We start from the raw sequence: 7991 nt of genomic DNA, 5'->3' as shown, positions 1-7991 counted from the left end.
AGTTAACATACTTCTTTCCTCAGAAAGGATTGTTACTTCTATATTTCTTTGGGTGACTCCAAAATCTAAATGCCAGCTCCTCTCTTGGGACTCTCTTTGAACCCCTATGGCATAAAACAGATTTGTTCAATGAATCTCAACCAACTTACAAGATGTTTTACTGGATCAACAAAAAATAATATTTTTATGGTGGAGGTACATGTTTTTCTGAGGACTAATAAAGGTCTGGACTTATTTTACCATTAAAGATATATTAGTAATTAGTGGCCTATTTGCAGGTGAAGACCTTCATTGACATTTGGGAAGCTGTGTCCAAGCAGCCAGTTCTAATTGACTTCAAAATGTGAAATGGCTCCACAGTGAATTACTGAATTATAAACCTCACCTCCTCCACTAAGATAAATTTTATGTAAAAATCCTGGGCATCTTCTGAGAGGGCCTGACCTGCAGGGAACCTGTCTAATTCTGATGCTCTGCAAAAAACTACATAATGCAAAGCCCTTTGCTTATTCTAAAAATAGTGAGTATAATTAGTCTTGCAAATCAATGTTTCCACTCATCAGGATGACAAAATAACTTGTTAAATAGTATGCTTAATTTACATATCCAAGAGTCAACAAAAGCTTCATCTACCATTTATTTGATTATATCCTTTTAGGAGAAAAAAATGCAGTTCATTGGCCGGCTGCCACTCTCCAAAATATAGGAGGTAATTAGAACCATACTGTTGTCATGTTTTCATAGCAAAATACAATCTGCTTTCAGAGCAAATGTGCCATTATCTTATCTGGAGCTCCTTTATTCATAATTATTATGTTATTTACGCTTATGGGCAAAATTAATAAAAATATGAGTAAATTGACAATGGATTTTACATGTACCATCTTGTGTTTATCTCAACAAAATTTTTAGAAATAAAAATAAATATCACATACACATGCGTATATTTGTAAATACTTTGCTTTTCTGTATAATAAAGGACAAAATAATATGCAATAATAAATGTTTAATAATTAAAAATCTTTAATTTTTTCAAGTGATACGAAACATAGTAATGTAAAGAATTTTACTGATACTAGAATTGTACTATAATTACAACATTTGGGGGCCCAGCAGCAAAAATCTACCAAGTTTATGAGAACATGTGAAAAATTTAAAGAGAAGGATAAATTTAGGTGTGTATTTCTTTTGTATTTCTACTTTCATCTCTGGATGTGGGTTACTATTTTTTGGTTCATTTTAAAACAAAGTTCCTATGAAATTTGTTTATTTCCATAATAAACAAAATACTATTAATATTACTATTAATCTTAGTTTTCAATCATCATATCATGATCAGTTGACTCAAATCTTTTGTGGATAGTAACTCTTCCTCGATCATCTGCTTCCCCAAACCAAAAGTGTTACAAGCTTTTAAAAGTATGATTTCACTCATATGTGGAATTTAAGAAACAAAACAGATGAACACAGGGGAAGGGAAAAAAAGAGGGAAGCAAACCATAAAATACTTTTAATTATAGAGAACAAACTAAGGGTTGATGGAGGGAGGTGGGTGGGGGATGAGCTAGAAGGGTGATGGGTGTTTTTTTTTGTTGTTGTTGTTTTTTTTACATTTTACTTATTTTTGATAGAGAGAGGCACAGAACACAAGTGGGGGAGGGGCAGAGAGAGACGGAGACCTAGAATCCGAAGCAGGCTCCAAGCTCTTAGCACGTCAGCGCAGAGCCCGATGCGGGGCTCGAACTCACAAACCCACAAACCGTGAGATCATGACCTGAGCCAAAGCCGGACACTTACCGGACTAAGTCACCCAGGTGCCCCTAACTAACTAGAATTTAAATAAAAACTTGAAATAAAAAAAAAGTATGGCAGTTTTCCAGCAATAAATAGATTTGTCAAAGAGCTGGAATACCTGAAATTATTGACACCAGTGAATTCTTGTTGACAGATCTCACTGGGAAGAAGTTCATTATAAGAAATTAGCTTTAGTAGCATGACCTTAGAATTAAGAATGAGAATTTTTGGCATCAGGATAGAATAGCATCATAATATGGGTGCTATTTGCAAGGAAAAATGTAAATCTAATTCCATTTAAAATCATGAAATACTTGTTGAATAGATGCATTGAGCTGGCCTACTGTGTTTCAGGTTCTATTCAAAGGTTTGAAAAACCAAAGAGGAATAAAGCCAAAATGGTCACTTCCCTTATAAAACTTCCACTTTAATGAAGAAAGGAGAAGAAAAACCAGTACTTTCACTATAAGGGGAAGGGTATACTGTGAAAATACCTAGAAGAATGAGCTAGGCTTGTCCAGATGCCCTTTAAATTTTTAATATCTGAGGATATTAAATATAAGTTAAAACATGAAGGATTAGTAAAAGTGTTAAAAAAAATTCCTATTTTACTCTTGCTTCCTTGGCTTAGTTGATTTTTAAAATGCTTTAGGTCAAATGTTGCATTATTTTATGTTTAGGTTAAACTACTACTAAGCTTACTTAATATACTCATGGCCTAATAATACTTCTGTATTATTTGAATTTACTAATTAAACATGATAAAAATTATTTAACATCTGAAGTTTGAAGAATGCATCATTCTTTCTAAATAGAGTATGAATTGCATAAAATTCTCACTTATTACAAGTACGTGAAGGAAAGGAAAAGGAATCAAAACATTTAAAAAGTAATTATTCTGCAGCGAGCCTTTCCTAGGTATTATAGCATCAGGATAACAATAGCATAATGACAAATGTTATTGTTTTTATAAATATTCATACATAACAGATACTTATATATGATTTATACAGATGATAAATTATATACGTTTGTAGTATAATGATTGATACAATTATTATCCATGTACAGAATTTTCACTACATGCATGGTTTTATATTAAGTTTGTAAGAAATTAAAAATGAGTTACAAACCACTTTATGTACATTCTACTTGTTACGACGATTATCCTTACATGACAATTATGTTAACTTATTTTATCAACAATTATATGGCACCTACTATGTGCTAAACCCCAAGCATAGAAAGAATTCAATCCCTAACCCAGTCCACAAAGAGCCCACAATTTAGAGAGGAAGTTGGACACGTAATGGTTCCATATGTAGTTCAGGAATGAGCAAAAACTCTTACATCTGTAATCTCATTTGATCCTGATAAGGTAGATAAGAAAAGTATTCTTATCACATTAACTTTAAATTATTTTTTAATGCTTATTTATTTTTTGAGAGAAAGACAGAGCATGAGTGGGGGGAGGGGCAGAGAGAGGGAGACACAGAACCTGAAGCAGGCTCCAGGCTCTGAGCTGTCAGCACACAGCCCGACGTGGGGCTCGAACCCACAAACTGTGAAATCATGACCTGAGCCGAAGTGGGACGTTCAACCAACTGAGCCACCCAGACGCCCCTGTCATGTTAATTTTAAAAGAAGCAGTTAAATGACTTCCCTATTACCACGCATTTCGTAAATTACAGAAGCGCACTATGTGGCCGCAGATGACAGGAATTCACAAAGCTAAATAAAAACCACTTGAATCAGGTCCAAAAATCAGAATAAAATATAGAATTTTTAGATAAAAATTTATCTAGATAATGGTCTCTAATGCAGCTTCTCTCAATTCCCCACTAAAAAAAAAAAAACAATTAAGAAATGGAGAAGAGATGAACATTAATCTAAGAGTGGCAATTAGCTATTAACAACATCTGGGGCTGGAGAAGAGATTCATTAATCACAAGATGTGTGGATCCCAATGAACAATCATAATCAGAAGTTATCATTCATTCATTATTAAATGTTTGCTGTAAGCCATTTTCTTCTTCCTTGAAAGAGAGGTAGTAATATGATTTAGCTTTTTATCCCTACTATCATGGATCCAGTTTGAAAGAAAGAAATATCTACACTGAGCAGAAAACTGGGCAAGCAGTCCTTCTGTCTGAGATGGTCAATATTAATTCAATCATTTTTAACTTCCCAGAGACTGCCACACCCCAAAAACAGAAGGGCAAGGCTTATTCATGTGTGTTTATGTAGGTGGGGGCAGGGGTGAAGGTCTGGGCATGAAGCCCAACATGGCAGCTGTAATTTAAGAACCAGAGTGAATGGAGTCAGAAGAGTAAGGCATTCTTTGTTTTTGTATTCCATGATTTCATATCACTTTTAAAATAAGCATTAATAGAGGTGCCTGGGTGGCTCAGTTGATTAAGCGTCGGACTCTTGGTTTCGGCTCAGGTCTCACAATTCTTGAGTTTGAACCGAACATAGGGCTCTGCTCTGACAGCGCGGGGCCTGCTTGGGATTCTCTCCCTCTCTGCTCCTCCCCTACTCTCGCTCTTTCTCTCGAAAATAAAATGAATAAACATTGATATTGTTTTCTACCCAGCTGGTACATTCATTAGCATTAAACGCTAGATCCTTCTCCTCCTTGGCCCCAAGAAGCCATGCCCACAAAGTCCTAACCTCCTTAGGCAGGGTCCCTCTGTTCCATTTCTGAAACAAGCTCTCAGACAGTAGCCTGAGTCGCCCCCCAAGGCTGTGAGCTGCTGATGCTTCTGGCTCATCATCTCCATGGCAGCCTGATTCGTGGCATGCTTCTCCTGCAGAGCGGGCTGCATTTTCTCCATTTGCTTGGTGAGGAAGTCCATCTTCCTCTTGAAAAAGCCCTTGGCATCCTCAGCTGTCTTTTCTATATAGTAACCTGTTCCCACATTGATGAGGACATGTTCCACATCATGTAGCTTCCCAGGGACATACACAGAACTCTTCACTGGGACAAGTAATTCCATTCTTTTCCCTTGTATTCATGAACAAGAACTCCAGCTGGTTCTCGAGTATCTCTAGCTGCGGCAGGTTCAGTTTGGTGATGTTAACTGACTCGGTCACGTTGGGAAGGATACACATTTTTTTAAAAAGCATTAATATAAGCACTTAATAATAGGAGATAATATTTCTATGCAGTAATGCTTAATAAATTATATGCTTGCTCATCTAATTCAGGCCACATATGTGGGAATGACAAGTATTCCAGCTCTTAACATTACAAATAAAATTTAGACCAAGTTCACGAACATCCCTCCTTCTGTTATAAAATGCTTGCTCCAATCTAGCAAGACCCAGTGGGTATGAGCAGTGACAAGGGGAATTTATACACCCTGAATGCACCACATCTCAACAGACTGCTCCTTACTCTAGATTAAGTAAATATATACAAATACCCCTGAGTTCTGCTTCTGCTCGGGACGCAGGAACCTTCAAGAAAGTGTCATTTCCGAACCAACAATGACAAAAAAAAAAAAAAAAAGCAGATTATTTACAAAATCATAGCTTTCTATTGCGCTCAGCAGAGAGTTAAAGTCATGAGTCAAGTAAACTGTATTCCAGAAAGAGATAATCCCCTTTTGTGAGCAACGGGACACAGGAACTGTTTTATTTTAGCCAATAGAAGATGTGGAGGCCATACAAACAAGAAAGAACTGGCTGGAATCGTAACACATTATTAAAGAGCAAATGTGGGCTAGCAACAGGTTAGAATAACTAAAATCCGCAGACCCAAGGAGGGGTTTATGTTCATGTAGAAGCCTTTTGCATTGCTCCCCAATAGGTGATCATGAGAGAGGTCAAGGATGTGGTGGGAGACGAGACCCCTTCGGGGGTGCAGGAGGCGGCCGCTGCCGGGGCACAGACATACAGCCCTGCCAGACAGCCTTCATCCTTCTCTGCTATGAAGCAAAAACCCTAAAACTAGGTGCATGTGCAGCAATCGCTCAACACCCAGGGCCACTTAAAAATTAATTAATTCTGAGAAAAGAATAGAAGCAGAAATCCCTCTGTTTTTGATTGAGGGCAAGAAAGCCCTCTTAACTCAGGATAAAGGCAAAAGTCAGTTGTGTCTAGAGAACACCTGTACCTGAGAGGGAGACAGGAAGCCCATTATGGATGCAGGATTCTGCAGGATTCAAGCAGGGGCTAGCCATCCCTGGAGAAGGAGCAGGAAACACCTTCCCGCCCGAGACAAATCACAGATCCGTGTCTGTGATGACCTCAGAAAGCCTCATCCCCAAAGGCCAGATACACAGGGCCTGCCTACAGTGGAGGCCGACCTGGGCAAGGGCCAGCCCAGCATGACCCCATAGCAAAACTGGTCCTGAGGAAAGTGAAAGTGCTCCCACTGAGGATGGAGCGAGAGTACCCTCTGAGGTCCAGAGGTGCAGGGCACCCCGAGGGCAGAGGGAGCCGGAAAACCCTGTGCACCAAGCCCTGCTCTCAGCATAGGTGAGAACAGCATCCGGAATGGCATTGAACAAAACAATAGCAACAGTGGAACCCGAACCCGGGACAACTCCTGACACAACTGAACTGGAACTTTCTATGTAGTCTCTTTCTGGCTGATTTTAGTAACTGCTGTCTTCAGTTACCAGCAGTTTGACTATCTATCAAGATGTTTTGTGTTTTTTTTTTGTTTTTAATTCTGCTTAGAATTTGCTGAGATTCTTGGATCTTTGCATCAATGTTTTTTTTTTCTCAATTTTAGAAAGACCTTACGACTTTTTAAATATATATATATATATATATATATATTTTTTTTTTTTTTTTAAGAAAGTGTGAGTGGGAGAGGGGCAGAGAGAAAGGGAGACACAGAATCTGAAACAGGCTCCAGGCTCTGAGCTGTCAGCACAGAGCCCGACGCGGGGCTTGAACTCGCAAACCACGAGATCATGACCCGAGCCAAAGTTGGACACTTAACTGACTGAGCCACCCAGGTGCCCCGCTGTGGATGTTTCCTAATTTGTGGCTATATGCCAATGCTTTCACACACAGAAAATGTACAGAATAAGTTGAGTGATATATATTTTCCACACCTCCATCTTTTGTCAAGCTGTGGGAGCTGAGAGAAGGGTCAATCTGTCTGATCTAGCTGGGCCTGGGGTTTGTCACACATGGTGTTTGATGGAGTTCGCCACTGACTTTAGATATTCTGAGAGTTGCATGGACACTTTCTTATCAGCAGGGCATGGGGCTAAGAACTGGTAGGATTCGGCAATCTGCCTGTGCTTCAGAGCTGAGCCCCCAGAGAGATCTCTTCCTACTTCCCAACCTGGCTGGTAAGTTTCTGGGTCAGCAGGGCCCTCTCTTTGCTCTCCAGGGTTTCCCCTTCATTTCTGTGCCTTCGAGAGAACTCCATAGTCCCATTGTCTGTTCCTCAGCCTTCAGAAGGGGCCTCCCTGTCTGGGGTGATTCGGAAGGTCTCAGAATTTCTCTCAGTGCTACTCTGATGCGTTCAGGCTTTAGTATCTGCAATACTGGGGCGTCTCTGGAATATCTCACAGTTCTGTCACCACACCTCCAGACTTTGGTGAATAAAAGCCCTCATCCCCTCAGGTGACCCCCTCAGTCTGCATGTCCAGCTCCCAGCTTTTGGTAGTTGAAAACCTAAGGAAGTTTTCCGAACAGCCCTTCCTCACTACTTCGTAGGCAAAAGGCGGCATGTTTTGGACAGACTTCTATCGGCTCTCCTGCCGTCCCCACCATACTCTAAAGGTGACTGCTTGGTACTGGGGCGATGGTCTCATGTGCCCTGGGGAGAATCCTTCTCCGTTCTCCTTCAGTACCCCAAGTGTTGATACATGACTCCCAAGGGTCTGGTGACGATGTACAGGAAAATGTTGGTGTTTGAACGCAGACTTGCTCTGGGGTTGGGCTGCTTATAATTCTAATATGACTAGCCAGCCTGCATGTTGATGGGAAAAGATTTTCAAAGGTTAGCTGTTTTCACCTACCCGTCATCTATGGCGGATTCCTCTTCCAAGTCTCCTCTGGCCAAGTCTCTTCTAACTTGGCCTGGGGCGGGGGGGGGGGGGGGGGCGGGTTGATTTAGTTCTTTTAGATTTCTTTGAGGCCGCAGCAAACTGTCCCTCCCATCCCTTGTGAAGGCTGTTTTCGTTTGAATAGCTGCTTTTCACCAGATCTTCATAATCTCTAATATT

General features: G+C 40.1%; 1 pseudogene; it reads right to left on the bottom strand.

Annotated features, from left to right (window-relative positions):
- Nucleotides 1-4377: 4377 nt before the first annotated feature.
- LOC121032692 (prefoldin subunit 5-like) lies at nucleotides 4378-4908 on the bottom strand (annotated as a pseudogene).
- Between the last annotated feature and the right edge of the window lie 3083 nt (nucleotides 4909-7991).

This window comes from Herpailurus yagouaroundi, unplaced genomic scaffold (genome assembly GCF_014898765.1).
Source record: "Herpailurus yagouaroundi ecotype Mexico unplaced genomic scaffold, PumYag 142, whole genome shotgun sequence".
Taxonomy (NCBI): Eukaryota; Metazoa; Chordata; class Mammalia; order Carnivora; family Felidae; genus Herpailurus; species Herpailurus yagouaroundi.
This window is presented reverse-complemented; position numbering and strand designations above follow the sequence as displayed.